Source organism: Paroedura picta, chromosome 4 (genome assembly GCF_049243985.1).
Source record: "Paroedura picta isolate Pp20150507F chromosome 4, Ppicta_v3.0, whole genome shotgun sequence".
Lineage (NCBI taxonomy): Eukaryota > Metazoa > Chordata > Lepidosauria > Squamata > Gekkonidae > Paroedura > Paroedura picta.
In genome coordinates this window covers 109,656,106-109,671,843 of record NC_135372.1, presented here as the reverse complement: position 1 = coordinate 109,671,843, position 15,738 = coordinate 109,656,106, and the positions used below count along the sequence as shown (strand labels likewise).

Sequence of the window (15,738 nt, the reverse complement as noted above, 5' to 3'; positions counted from 1 at the left end):
ATGACTACCCCTGGTGTAAAGTAAAAAAATACGAGAATACGTGAAACCAACGGTGTTTCATAATATGGATCCCCTAGAGGCAGCTGTACATGCATGTACTCCACTAGTTCTTGTACAGTGAGACTGAATTAACAGCCTACCACATGTCATTGCCAGTGTGAAACATCTGTATTGCTGCATTTGAATTGCAGTGGTACCTGAATATTGGCGATACTTGTTTGTTTTTAGCTGTGTTAAAAACTGTATTTGTTTCAAGAAGACCAAAGATCAATGCCCTTTTTTTAAAAAACATACTGTGCTGCAAATCACATTGAGGGGAAACCTGTGGGACTGCACATTGTGACTGCCTCCTGTGGATAAAATGTCTGGTAGCCAGCTATTCATTGATTTAAACCATGTATAAACTTACCTTTCTCTCAGGAGACTGAGATAAGCACCAATCAAGACATCATATATAAGTAATAACACATTTTAAAAAATCAGAGTGGTAAAATCCTTCTATAAAGTTCAGTCTTGCATCCTATCTGAAATGGCACACCTCCTAGGCCCATTATGCACGGGCCATAATGCCTGCACTGGCGGTGGCAGCACTTCGGGGGAAATCCCCGATAATGCTCGCCGCCGCCAATGCCAGCATAGGCACGTCCCAGCCCAGGGCAACGGAAGGCCCTGTAGGGACACCACATGCCCCTGTGGGCTCCGTGGAGCCGCGGAGCTGGCAGGAGTGACCCCCTGCCCCCTCCCCACCTCCCCCCTGCCACTTCAGCTTACCTTGGCTGGCAGCGATCTGGCCCTCCTTGCCCCGGCGTAAAGCACGCGCATGCTACGCTGGGCCAGCCCAACCCCAATGTATACACAGGGAATGGTGGGGCATTGTGCCCCACCGCAACGGCATGGCAGCAGCGCGGGGTAGCTGCTGCCATGCATAAAAGGTCCTAATCTCTTCTGGAAGCCAGTTCTACAACATTGCCATGCTACCCAATAAGCCTGTGAAGGACATTCATTGTTCATGCACTCACAAGGGTTGGAAGCTATAACTTGGTACAACTGCGCTTTGTGCACAGCTGCTGCGTGGGCTTCTACTGGGAGAGGTATGAGGGCTGCAGGTTATAAAGGGCTTTAAGGGTAAGAACTTGGGACTCATAAAACAATACACAGCCAATGTAATGACTGTAAAACAACGGCGTGTGAACTCTTTTGCCAGCCTCTGACAACAGGTGGTCTGCTGCATTTTTTACTAATTTTAATAGTCTCCAAAGGCAGCCACATCTAAAGTATGTTATAATAATGAATCCTCTAGGTTACCATTACATGGATTGGTGTGGTCGTCAAGTAAACGGGAAACGTTGCAGGCCAAGTATTAGTTGGTAAGCAGCACTTTTGCCTAATGCCACTAACTGTTCTCTAGTAATTGGTCTGGATCTAATACAAATATTGGCCTGAGAAAACTGAGCCTCCCCCCAGTGCCTTGCCCACCATATAATTGTATATAAAGGTTTTCTGATCTTATTCTACACCCCCCAATTTGAGATATGAGTTTTGAATTTTCTTTCCACCTTCCCCACTATTGTGCATTGTATTCACGAGCTAGATGAATCCTAGTGGTCACCCTATAGAAAAATAACGCAAAATACTATGTTTGTCTCCTCTCAACAGAGCCAAATCTGTTCTTGCTGTAGTCGTATTAATTATTTTATTATTAGTCTATTTGTTACTTGCCCTTTCTCTACAGACTCAGAGAGGAGATGCACTTTAAAAAATCATGAGCGCTAAACCATTTTAACTGTCAAAAATTAAAAAGCGATTCTGATGCACTACCACTTTAGTTGTGGGTTTTGCAGCATGTATCCTGGAGTGAAAATGTGCTTTTATTGCACAGTTGAAAAAGGCCCCTGGCCCAGCTCTGCTAGACTGTTAGATCGCCCTATTGTCCAGGCAGCTGCTGCCTTCCCTCTGAACTGTCAACCACAGGCAGGCCAAGTATCACCTGTTGCCTCAGATGCCTTGGCTTATATTCACTGTTCATGTAACAGGACGTTTCTCTCTTTAAGAAGTGTTTCGTCTAACAGGAAGTTTAAAGTCAAATTTGGTGGAAACGTGAAACCTCAGAGTCGTGAAAGTGGTGGTCTCCATAAGAGTGGTTCTACGTGAGCAAAATGTCGTGTATTCACTATGGCAATACAAAAAAGTGCAATCCCTGTGGTGTATAATCTTTGTGCTATTATTGTGCCATATGTTCATGTGTGTTGAAAGCAATAGCATTAATTAGCTCCTACAAAATCATGGACATTTACTTCTACCATATTTGTAAACAGAGGGGAAGAGGATTCATGATTAATATGACATAGGCCCTTTTGTATGGTCAGGAAAATCTAAGAGAGAAATTATTTCAAAAGTGAAGCACTTGAATCCTCTGCTGTAATTTCATATGCTATTAATGCTGGAAGAGTCACAGCTTGATTATGGAGAACGAACCAAGTGTGGGGAATTATGGGGAATGAACCCAGACTTTCTTAGTTAATTATGGGGGACAAAACACATATTAACAAATCCTATGTGCCACAGCTGCATTTTTTACTCCCTAGATACAGGTAATGTTTCTTCCCTGTTACTTTCTTTACTGCAGATATTCAGATGTAGCTATTCCTTTTCTTATCTACATCACTATTTTATTCTGCCCTTCTTCCAAGGCTTTCAGAGTGGTATACCTAGTTCTTTCCTTTCTGCGGACCAGCTATGGTCCTCAGGCCAACTCTGACTGTTCCCCCCTGTAAAGTGGACTACAAAGGGGAACAGCCAGAGCTGGGCTGAAGAGTCTGTCATCAACCAGCGTCTGTCCCTTCTCTAGTGTAGCTCAGCCTTTGAGGAAAGGGTTCCTTGTGGATATGGGATGGGGCATCTTTGGTCATTCAAAAGGGAAGGCTAGTTTGCAGAATGCATTTTTTTGAACAATGATTTTTTTTTCTCCAGGAAAAGAAAGTATACCAAATGTGTATATTCTCACTTGTAAATAATGCATTTGTGCCTGTTGCTTCCTGACGTGAAGTTCAGTGTGAAGCAGCCACAATGACTGCATGGTTACATATTGCCACCTACTGACTGCTGTTATTCACTGAGGAGATTCTACGTTCACATATTAAAATGTCAACAAGCAAATGCTGGGGGAAGGAACCTCGGAAAGCTGCAGTTATGTTAACAGTTTATTTAGTTATGTTGCAGTTTATGTTAACAGTTTATTAAGTGATAATAAAGAGAAAGATATCAGGAGAGGGACCTTTTTCACTGCTGGTACTGAAAGAAGTCAGTGAGATAGTATTTTATTTTCAGTTTTATTAAGGCTCTTACCATGGCTAGGCACTGCTCCTCCACTGTTGCCAGTTATGGCTTTCTAGAAATTAGTTTTCTGTTTAGGTCCATTCCTGTTACCTGATAAGGATGGGGTTTGTATCAAATTGGCCTAGCCCATATCTCTGAGGTTACTAGGGAACTGGGCTAAAACCTTTAGGTTTCCCAAATACACACTTCATCTGCCTCACCTGTATTTTGGCTGGAATCATAACTTAACTCCAAGAGAGTTTGTCCTGCCCCATGAGTGATAAACGTTTGTCCTCCCCTTTCTCCACACCTGCATTCATAATCACCAATAGTTCTCTGTTGTAATGTGGTCTCAATAATTTAATATTCATATCTATAAACTTGTCTGGGGCCTTGAGGGTAATCACAAAAAGGTTAACATCCTTCAGACTCTCTAGCATCCAGTCTGTCGCCTTCCCAGGAGACTGATACTTGCTTCTCCTCACCAGATGCAGCATCAGGAACTCATTTACTTCTTGGGAGATTTCATGTCCTGGAAATCCGCTAGGTATTATTCTGTGATTGGTATTTGCAGATCAAATATTTCTGATTGACTCAGTTCATCTTCCAAATAAGTGGATTTCACTAACACAACTTATATCAGCCACATTCACTTTGTAAACAGGAATGCTCAGCTACCCTGCTGTTTCTTCAACTTTCTCAATATAGGTGTGCCATGTTTCTTTCATAGTTCCCTGGGAAATTCCCCTGTGAGTTTGTCCAGTACCTCTTCTTCTTCACTACATAATTAAATCAAAATCCATTCAGCAGGAATGGTTTAAGGATTTGTGGCGCCAGTAACACTACGGACAGTTTAAGGAATTGCAGGAGCCTAGCAGAATACAATAATTGTGGCAGGAGCAGTAAGGCTGAGGGTGGAGGCGCCCCCAACAGTGGAAAAGAAGTGTCACTCTGAGTGTCCTTAAAGAGGGAAGGGGGGGGGAGGCAATGGCCCTGATCCATGGGGGAAAGATACTGCAAAGGGCACCTGGAGATGTGGGGCCCATAGCACAGGCGATATGTGCTACATGGATAAACTGGCCCTGCCATTCAAGCTTCTCTATGTATCACTAAGCCAAAACAAAGTTTAGTTTAGAGCAAAGACAATGTGTTCAGCATTGCGTCCAGTGGACCCACAGCATACTTTAACAGAGGGCCGCACAGCTGGTGGCCCACCTAGCTGAATATAGTGTGGTATGCCAAGAGCTCAGCATCACTATATTTCTTCAGCAGGCAGGAATTTCTCAAGGCCCTTGTTTGCCACCACATGACTGGAGGGTTGTGTTCAGCTCAGGAGGCAACAAGTTGTGCCAGCTGCTTTGAAATCCATGGAAGATGTAATCCAAGGAAGCAAAAGAGTAGTTCAGCCCACGCAGGTGAGTTGTCCTGTTGGCACGAGTGCTGAAAATCATTATATCAAATTCCCGGCACACCCCTCAGTCATGTTGTACTATCTGGACGGACACAAATAAGCATGCCATTTTCAGAGCCAATTCAAAACCAACTGAAACCGGTTTAGAAAGAGCAACTCCAGAGAGCAGAAGACCTAAAGTAGTAGAACACCTGAGAGCCTCAACTGACTTATATTTATTTATTTACTTACTTATTTAGATTTTTATACTGCCCTTCCCTACGGCACTGGGCGGTTTTATGGCTTGGGCTTTTATTTTGTTGTTGTTATGTGCGAAGTCGTGTCCGGCCCATTGCGACCCCATGGACAATGATCCTCCAGGCCTTCCTGGCCTCTACCATTCCCCGGAGTCCATTTTATTTTAAGTTAGTCTAAAAACCTAACCATTTTGGTTAGCAGGTGGATTTTGATTGCCCCTCCTGCCTATTGCTGGTGCTCATGGAAATGATGGTAGGTGGTGCTGGTAGAAACTCCGTTTAATAAAACATGCATTTCTGGGGCACCACACCAGACTTATTCCTCAGATTTAGAAAGGCTGGGACCAGTGAGTCTCCCCTAAAACTATTTTTGCCAGCAGGCAGGCCTTTGAGAACTAGTTTTTGAAAACAATTTTGAGAGGTGTTATTCTCCAGAATGAGTAGCTTTGGGTAGTCATACGTTTTGTGTTATACTGTGACATCTCACACGCTTGCTCTAAATAGCCAGTCCCTTCTCACAACATCTATGGAGAACAATGGCTTGGAGCCATTTGCTTCTAATTGGATTTTCCATTTGCTGACTTAATCTCTATGTCAAAATGACACCCTCTTTCTCTTTTCCCTGATGGACTTTTAACACTGTAGTGTTAAGACTATGAACATGAAAGTTTCTGCAGTCCTCCTTTACCATGCCCCCCCCCTCTCGTGGGGCACTCCTTGTAAATAAACCACTGCTTGATATTTGAAGGTGGCAACAGTGCCATTTTAGCATCTGAGGATGAGCTTGCAATGGATGAGTCCACAGGGTGCATCACCTGTGGGTGTGGGGAATAAGATTCCAGGCTGTTTCTGTCAGTGGAAGTTTTGCTTCAAAAATCCCAGCTTTGGCAACAGATGCCACACTCACCTTGATGCATGTGTCCTGGAACTGCATCCATTTTGACAGTGAATGGGATAATGGTGTAAGGAGCTACGACTAGCGTCAGCAAATTGCAGCTGTTTCTTCTCTGGATGGATACTTTAAAAATAAATTCAAATAAAAAAGGGGAGGGTATTCTTTTTGTCTGCAGCCATATCATTTACTACCATATCATTTACTACCACTCCGTCAGAAAATTGACCAGTTGTGAAAACTACAATAAAGGGATAGATTTGTTGGCACTAGTTGCATGCTGAGAGCTGTGTAATGGTAAATTCCCAGAGTGCTATATACAATATTTACTTCAACATACAGTGACCACATCATTATTGTCTAGTAATGACTTATCTGGAACACACTTGCTAGAGATGGAAGTCCCATTGTGCTACCTAGCCCCACTCCTGATTTGTATGTGTTCACTATCAGGAACCTTGAAAAAACAAGGCTCCTGGTTGCAGGAAGAACATTCTACATGTGTAGGACCTTCATGTGAATGTGGTAAACTCCTTTTCAGATGTTATAGTCCTGGGAAAAACAAACAGGAGAGTGTGCTATCTGTGATGCTCCTGAAACTTGTGGTTGCCATTTGGTTTGAACTGAGCATCACATAATTTTATTTTATTTATATCCTACAATATGGGTATGAGCCTCTTGTGGTGCAGAGTGGTAAGGCAGCAGACATGCAGTCTGCCCATGAAGTTCAGAGTTTGATCCCAGCATCCAGCTCAAGGTTGACTCAGCCTTCCATCCTTCCGAGGTCGGTAAAATGAGTACCCAGCTTGCTCGGGGGTAAATGGTAATGACTGGGGAAGGCACTGGCAAACCACCCTGTATTGAGTCTGCCATAAAAACGCTAGAGGCTGTCACCCCAAGGGTCAGACATGACCCGGTGCTTGCACAGGGGATACCTTTACCTTTTTACCATATGGGTACCCAAAAAGGTGCCATATGGGGCAGAATTGTTTTCTCTTGCCCCAGAGGGACAGACCAGAACGAATGGGATGAAATTAATTCAAAAGAAATTCTATCTAAATATCCAGAAGTTCCTGACAGAGTGGTTTCTCAGTTGGAACAGGCTTCCTCGGGAGGTGGTGGTTTCTCCATCTTTGGAAATTTTTTAACAGAGGCTAGATAGCCATCTGATGGAGAGGCTGATTCTGTGAAGGCAAAGGGGTGGCAGATTACAGTAGATGAGCGATTGGGATGTGAGTGTCCTGTATGATGCAGGGGGATGGACTAGATGACCCAGTAGGTCCCTTCCAACTCTATTATTCTAGAATTCTATGATTCGATACCTTTCTCCCTTATGGGGACCTGAAGGGGCTACTCCTCCATTTTATTCTCATAACATCCCTGTGAGGCAGGTTGAGTGCGTGTGATTGGCCCAAATTCACCCAGCAAACTTCCACAAAATTTTGCATGCTAAAATTTCAGTGCATCAACACACACACTCCTTTAGTGTAGTGCGTACTGAAGCTGTATACACACTGGAAATTTGTGCATTGCCCTACTCACACAAAGTGTGGGCCATGTTTGTTTATTTCCTTCATTTATCCTCAACCTTTTTTCCCAAGGGGGATCCCAAAGCAACTTACATCCGGGTTTTCCTCTCTTCTCTTTCCCCAACAAACCTGTGAAGTAGGTTAGCTTCCCCAACCAAGCAGGCAATCAAACCTGTTGTCTCTAAGATGTTAGTCTGCCACTCTAAAACCACTTTAGCACACTGGCTGTGTGTACACGACCTGAAGCATGATCCTCCTAGCCCAAGTGGTTATAATGTCTGAAAAAGTCTTAAATGGAGCGCACAGATTGCTGCGGCAGTTGCACCCCTGCCAAGTGTGTCGTCTCCTTGGAATAGGATAGCTCCTTCCCCCCTCAAACCCCAGGCAGAACTTCTCCACTGAGTCAGTGCAGGCATTTGGCTGCGAGCCACCCAGAGTGGAGAAGCCAGCTGCGATTCCTGCATGACTGAGCAAGGCCGGCATCCCTCAAGCACGAAGCCTCCCTCCGCCTGGCATATTCTTGCCCTGAATCGAACCCACTCATATATGATTACTCGGGGGGGGGGGGATGCAGGAACCGCCTGCCAGGAACTTCCCACTCACCCGTGCGAATGAGACGGGGAGGGCAGCGCCCCCGGCCCGATGTGGGAAGGAGCCCGAAGCCTCTTTCCCCTGGCCGGGCCACTCTGCCTTCCCGACCCCTCTGGCTCCGGAGCCTCCCGGGGGGGGGGAGCGCCCTGCCGAGCGCAACGCGGCGACCCCCGGCGGAGGCGGCAGGGGAGGGCAGGCGCCCACGTGTACCGCAGAGGGAAAGAGGGGGCGAGGCGGGGGGCGGGGCTTCGTGACGGAGCGACGGCGGCGCTAGCCAATGGGGCTGGCCTCGAAATGTGTCAACTCGGGAGAGCGGGTCTGTTCTTGCCTGGCGAAGGGCTTCGAAAGTAGCGAGCGAGCGGAGGGAGCGAGAAGTGGACTTTCGGCGGGGGAGCGCCCAGCCAGGCAAGCGGGTGAGCGAGGGATGCGGCAGGGCGCCTTCTTCGCGAGGTTCCCCGACGGGCTCCTCAGCTTCGTTCTCCACTTGCGCCGGGGGGGGGGCTTCTCTTCTGGTAGGCAACGGATTGAGGTCGGGGTCAGTTTGGGGCCGGGGGGGGGGTGGCCAGGCTCGGGGGACACGCAGGCCTGCGAAGATGCGCGGACAAATTGGCAGCCCAGCCGAAAAAGGGGGGGGGGGGCTTGTGCGTCTGTTCATTCGTGGCCAAAGTTACAAAGACCCCGGGGTTTGGTCCGCTGCTGTGTATGTTTTAGGTGCCAGCGGTTAGCTGTAGAGCAGGTGGATTCACAATGAAAGGAGTGATGGGACATGTGCGGAGTGTCTGCTCTTAACCACGATATTTCAGACCCTGAGAATGTGACTTCCACGGCTGGTATGCCCAGATTATTTTATTTTATTATGTTTATATACTTGCGGCTCAGCGTTAGTTTACTTTGTAACTCAGTATCGTGCAATATGATATCTTGGGTTGAAATGCATAATATTTTAAACATTAAGGTGAGCCGTTGCTATGCTTTTGGCAGGTACTTTACTTGCATGCTTCTCAATAAACAGCAAGACCGCTACTGGTGATCCTAATCCCTTATTACGATAGTTCAGGTTGGTGATGTTGCTCAGCTGGGCCTCCAAGAGGCGAAAGAACCCTGCCAGAACCAATTCCAGTGCTGGTGGGTTCATTCCCGGGAAATAACTTAAGCATTTGGGAATGGTCCTTGTGTTATTTAAGAAAACATGATTTTCTTCTGTAGCATGTCCTGGCTGTCTTCCTTGGTCCCTTGTTAATTTTGCAGATTGTATCCATTGTTTTTCTTTTTTTAATTGGAATCCTGAAATATATACATACTGGAGGAATATGTTAGGCCCACCTCCATGAACACATCTGACAAGTGATGCTTTGCTGTCAGCCCAAGTTAGTGTCTGTGGTAGAAAAGGTATCTAATTAGTTCAGGGCCGTTGCCAGTACTTCAGGTTGTATTCTGTAATCACAAACCAGAAATGCAGGCAGCCGTTTGTTCACAGTGCCAAATGAATGGGTAATCGTTCACACCGTTTGCTAGCTTCTTTTTTGTTGCTACCCGAGCCTGTAGTTGTTCCGATTTCAGAGATTGCTGGAACCAAAGTTGCATACATTCTCAGATCAACATCTGATATTGAAAACCCAGGGGAAGGATTTTGCAATTTTGGAAAGCAACATGTAATCTGGGATTGCTATTACTGTGAATTATATGATTAATACTACTACTATTATTATCAATAATGATACCATTATCACTTTAGAATATGGAGACTGAATAAGGTCAAAGTTCCATGGGATCTGATGAACAAATGGTGATATGAATCTGGGGATGCTCAGATTCTCCCCTGCACAGTTGCTTGTGACCCATGTGGGATATATGGCACCCTAGAAGGATGTGGGTGGCAAGTTTCTGAGCAAATATGAGGACAGCACCATGTATACTTTGCTGTTTGGAAAAGATTTTGGTTGGAGGAGAGTCAAAGGTTTTTCCTCCCCTCTGTGTTTTGAAGCAGTTTCACAGTAAAACCAGGAAATGGAGTAAGGGTGTCCTGTGACCTTTTATTATATTTAGGAGAGAATGACAATGGTACTTTTCCTAACAGAGAAACAAAGGGAAAATGTTGGATAAGGATATTTTAACAATGCCACAGCAGCCTGGCCAGGGTCAAAAGGGACAAGACTTTTATTGAATTGTCAAGTTCTTCTGCTTGCTGAGGGGGTAGCTCTGGGACCTGAGCTTTGGGCCATGGCTACCATGAAGGAAGGAAAGACCAGTGGAAGCCATACCAGCTCGTAATTTAAGAATGCGGAGAACAAAAGCTTGACATGTATTGAGGAATCCTGAAATAACCTATGTATCATCACTGGATTCCCTGGCACTAGAAGCTTTTTTTGCAGAAAAAGTTGTGGAACCTTTTAAAAAAATGACAGATATAATGGGTTGGAGCCTGCCAGCTTTTTCACTCTATTCTCCCTAGTTCTTACTACAGCCTCTACACTTTATGACTTTGTCCATGCAAGTCCCATAAACCCCAGCATAACCTTTTTTGATGGCCCAGTGGAGCCCTCCAATCCAATATACCCATCTGGCAATTAAAAGAATATGAGCAAGTTAGACCTTTGCCTGTTTTGTTCACTTGGACTACCAAGTGTCCTACTCGTAGCTCCATAGACCTGTTGACTATTATCCCTCTCTTCTACTAGGAATGAGATACTATTATAGCAAAAAATCCCACAGATATGATTTGTGTTTGCATCTGACTCCAGTATGCTTATTTACAATTTAGACCACAGTGTTATGTATATTTACTTGACTGTGAGTCCCAAAGATCAATAGGACTTAATTCCTAGTACACATGCATGGGCACATGCTGCAACTTTATCAAGTACTTTACAGTAATTAACTTTTGTCCTCTGCTTGGAGACAGGTCTATATCATTGTTACATCCATACTTGGGGACTGACACATGACAGAGTGTGTGTACAACAGAGAATGTAGGCTACTTGTACCAGGTTATGCTGTGAGTTTGTCAGACAGTCAGGATTCGGAGTGATTCTCCTGGGTTCAGCACTGCTACCAGAGCCCCAATGCAGGTCGGCTTCCTGTTCAAGCACGCTCTTGAAACAGCCCGTGGAACATTCTTCATCATCACCACTTGATTGCAGCTTTAGCAATATTGTATTTCGGCTGTGGGTGATGCCTGTATAGCAGGTTTTGTCTCTCCCACAGGAGAACTTATTTCTGTCATCTGAGGAGGACACTGGGCCGGCAAGGCTGTTTACTCTCCAAAATGTGTGTGAACAGCCATCTGATTACACCTCTCTGTCTGTGTAATGTTTTCCAGTTGAGTGGATGAAGTTTTCCCTTTTGTTGTGAACTAAGGAGGCAGAAGTTTGCAGCACCTGGAATGGAGAGGCTGATTTTCAGAAAATGAATCTGAGTGAGCCCCAAAATAAAGATTTTAGCAGAAATGAAATCCCCTTTCTATCACCATCTTCAGGTGTAAACCCTTTCTCATTTTCTCCCACAACCTCAATGCTAACTGTATTGAAGTGTAGATTCAAATGGGTAGCCGTGTTGGTCAGAAGTAGCACAATAAAATCAGAGTCCAGTAGCACCTTTAAGACCAACAAAGATTTATTCAGGGCATGAGCTTTCAAGTGCAATCTGAGAAGAGTGCTTGCACTCGAAAGCTCACGCCTTGAATAAATCTTTGTTGGTCTTAAAGGTGCTACTGGACTCTGATTTTATTGTATTGAAGTGTACTATCCTTGGGAGCTGGCAGAAATTGCATTGGCTTTATCCCTGCAAGATATCCATATAGTTCTTGTGGCTTCTTTCCCACTGTTTGCTGTGGTGGCAACTGGTAAGCCCTACCAGGGACATTCCTCTGTTGGATAATCAAAGCTGAGAATAATGATGTATTTCACCAGTGGGGTGTAAGGCTTTAGGATAAGTCCCTGATTATGTGTGTCTATATGTGTATTTGGAAAAGTGACAAACTACGAGCCATTGTTTGTTTATGCACAGTGTTAGGCTTGGGTGATGCTGATCTGAAGAACACTCTTGTTCTTTAATAGCATACCTGCAGCTCTGTAATAAGGGAATTGGCACACACACCCCTTTAAAAATAAGGATTATTGACCTTTTCTCCCAAGACATCTAGAAATTTGGGCTCCTTCTACACCGGCCTTCAGATACAAAACTTGCATGCGTTCAGAAGCTTATACAGTTCTTTTGTTGTGTGCTGCCGGTTGCATGGTGAGGCATGCCACCACATCTGTTAGGCTGATCAATGACTAAAGCTGGATGGGATCACTTTTGCTTTTCTGGCTGATGCAGCTGTCATCTTGTTTGAGACACATTCACTCTAATATGAGCATTCACAAATGCTTTTAGGGTGAACTAGTGCATGATATCCTTTAGGTTTAAAAATAGGAGAGTCTACTTATATCCTGTCTACCAAGCAACATGTACATTTACTTTCAGTCCCATGGAAAAACAGCTGTTCTGCCTACTAGCAGCTATTCTTTGTTGCTGGAAACTTCTGGGTCCTTACTGCTTTATCTGACTTGGAAATGAGTACTGCTGATTTCATTGGGATTTACTCACAAGTAACTGCATAGGATTGCAGCCTTTCAAGCAGAGATCTTGCTTTGTGTCCTTGCATGTGCTCAGCGAAAACTACAAAAACCCTCTCATTGTTACCTCTTAGGAAATGAAATACTGTAGCGCAAAAGACATATAAGTTTCATAGCAAAAAGGTTTGGATTGTGCTACAAAGTAGTGTAAAGGATTTATCAGTTGTTATAGCAATCGAATGTGAATGCACATTTGTTAAAAACAAAAACACCTGAATGACAAAATGGAAAACGTTCCTTGAATTAGTGTGATTTTTTGCAGCCAATCTTCACATTTTCTCACATCTTATCTTTAACCTATGTAGTTACTTTATCAGACCATTTTTTCATTAACCCGGGGCTGTCTGTCCCCTTCAGCTCCGGGTCTCTAAGGTAGAGCTCCCCCCCCCCAAAAAAAACACAACCTGAAATCTGTTTAAATATTGGTGCCAACAATTGAACCTGGGACCATTTGCATGAAAAGTGTATGCTCTGCTTCTGAGTTATGTTCCCATTCCCTGCGAGGCTAGCAAGGCCTTTTCAGCCATTCAGTGCGAGTGGACTGACTAGGGATGGGAGCACAGCAGCAAGCTCTGTGACCTTCATGCTTCAAATGTGTGTATAAAGCCTTCACACACACAGAGCCAGTTTGGTGTAGTGGTTAGGAGTGCGGACTTGTAATCTGGCATGCCAGGTTCGATTCTGCGCTCCCCCACATGCAACCAGCTGGGTGACCTTGGGCTCGCCACGGCACTGATAAAACTGTTCTGACCGGGCAGTGATATCAGTGCTCTCTCAGCCTCACCCACCCCACAGGGTGTCTGTTGTGGGGGGAGGAATGGGAAGGCGACTGTAAGCCGCTTTGAGCCTCCTTCGGGTAGGGAAAAGCGGCATATAAGAACCAACTCTTCTTCTTCTTCTTCATATATATTAAGGTGACCAGATTTTAACATTGGTAAAGCGGGACACCATTGATCGGGGGGGGGGGAGGGAGGTTCTTGATTAAAAATTTGGTCTATATGGAGCAACAAAAATTTCCATAGAACACAAAAATATTATTGTAATATATATATATTTTACTCACAACATAAGTACAATTTGCCAGGTGCCCCCAGATGTCCTTCCAAAAGTGGGACAATCTGGTCACCTTAATATATATCCATGTACTAATATCACTGCATGGTAGAGAACCCTGGGGAGAAAGCAGGGCTCCAGACCACGTAGAGTGAGCCATACATATATATGTATATGTTCCAGTGAATCCACATGTGTCAGCAATGGGATTTGCCACGATGATACTCCTCAGAATTACATTTTTTTCACACTGAATATGTAAATATGTAAAAAATATGTAAAAAATAATATTTTTGACAGAAGGCCATAAGCTTAGGAAATGACGCTAGATGCAGTGATATCTGGTGCTCTGAACATGAGCAGTGTAGTTTGTGCAAAATGTTTCTCCAATATCTTTAGCCATCTTTTTGTGTTCTCTAGGGGAGCCCAGCCCTTGAAGTCTATACCTATGTAGATACAGAACACTACAGAACATATCCTCAACAATGTTATTCCTTTCTGCTGTTTGCTATCAGCTGTCAATCTCTGGGCTCTTTGCCAGATCCTTAACCTGAATCTGCCCTGGCCTACTGGCAAGGGAAAAAAAAACAGGCTTGTTTGTAAATTCCTGACTGTGGTAGACTATGGAGCCAACTCTCTGCATGTTAGGAACTTCTAGAAGGCACATAACGGAGTGATGTAGGAAATGAAACCTGGGTTGCTTAGGTACGCTGCTTCTCAGAATTATTTTCCCTGTATAACTTTTTTAAAGTTGTGATGTATCTCTAGAAATTCTGCCATATGCTTCCTGAATTGGAGTGGTCTAGGATTGGCCTTCTTCTCCGGTTGTGCTAGCTGGCTCTTTGCTTGCTGTGAGATGGAAACAGGAATTCAGAATGTACCTACAGCAGGCTTTGTTTTGTTCAGCTGCTGAAGCCGCAGACGAAGCCACTGCTGTAAAACCGTGTTGATTGCCTCACAATTGTGGCTCCATGGTTACCTGTGGCATTTTAGCACAGAGTGTCTGGCTTTGTCCTCAGGCTGAGGAAATGTTGGAATTCCATGCATGAACCAGTGTGGAGGACACAAGTTTCTTTTCCTCTCTCCATGGCAGCTGTGGGCAGGTGTCCCTCCAGTTGTGGCTCCAGTGAGGCAAAGGTTAGGCTTGCAGTTCCTGCCTCTGAGCCAGTGACCTACTTTACAGAGCAGGAAAGCTCTATAAAGAGTTTTCCACTCCCTCAGAAGAGAGAAGAAAGCCAGACATGCAGTGGACCCTCCTCGCCATTCGAGAATTCAGAGTTATTGATTTCCTATCATCTTAAGGATTTGTGTTGCATCCCTGTCATGACTGGGGACAGGAAACTGCTGGTGGACTCAGAATTTCTCTGTGAAATCTGAAGAGAGTTGGTTTATCCTCTAGTAATCAGGACTTTCAAGGACACTCTTATTTGCAGTCGAATGATTCATAAATACACCAAAATATTTCTATTGTTATTTAGGGATGTATATGCTGTTCCTCTCGGATGTACAGTCTTGGTAACAGAATCTAAAAACTCAATAAAACCAATATATTCCATAATATAAAAACAGATGAAAATTTTTGAACCACAAATTAAACACAGTTGCATCAGCCAAGCTAGCCAGCCAGGGTGTTGGATAGTTTAAAATGTGCTTTGGTTTTATTAAATGTGCTGTTGAAGCTATTAGTTGTCCTTGTTCAGTTTGTTTGATGCTTCCATTTATTTCAATATGAAATGCCCTTCTGGGTGTACCTTTTCCCTCTCCTTATCCCCCTGGAATAAAATTATACCCCTTAGCCAAGGGATTTCAGCATGTCGGACTTCAGCTAGGAACGTGCACCCTCATTGTGTAGACAACTACATGATTTTGCTGTATAAAGTGGGGGTAGGGGCAGTTATCTGCTCATACATAGAGGGTGTGAGTGAAGGAAGTTAAGCTCTGTCCCCTTCTGTGCCTTGCCTGACAGTGTTTCATTTCTGTGGTACTTTCAGCCCTTTTTTCTGCTGAAGTTCCCTTTTCTGCATAATAGTAAAAATGGCAGGAGCTCTAATTTCAATGGTATTTTAACCCAGATTCCATGGGTGAAGTGAACAGA

At 44.4% G+C, this 15,738-nt stretch overlaps 1 protein-coding gene across 4 annotated transcripts in view; it reads left to right on the top strand.

Moving 5' to 3' along the window:
- Window positions 1-8,245: 8,245 nt before the first annotated feature.
- The window catches only part of DENND2C (DENN domain containing 2C), a 68,735-nt gene continuing 61,242 nt past the window's right edge, over window positions 8,246-15,738 (top strand). For 2 of the 4 annotated variants that reach the window (XM_077334979.1, XM_077334980.1), the window contains exon 1: window positions 8,276-8,387. The gene's annotated coding sequence lies outside the window, so the exon portion shown is untranslated. Of the gene's footprint in view, window positions 8,487-15,738 lie in introns of all 4 variants that reach the window. The other 2 variants (XM_077334978.1, XM_077334981.1) reach the window with 2 other exon arrangements.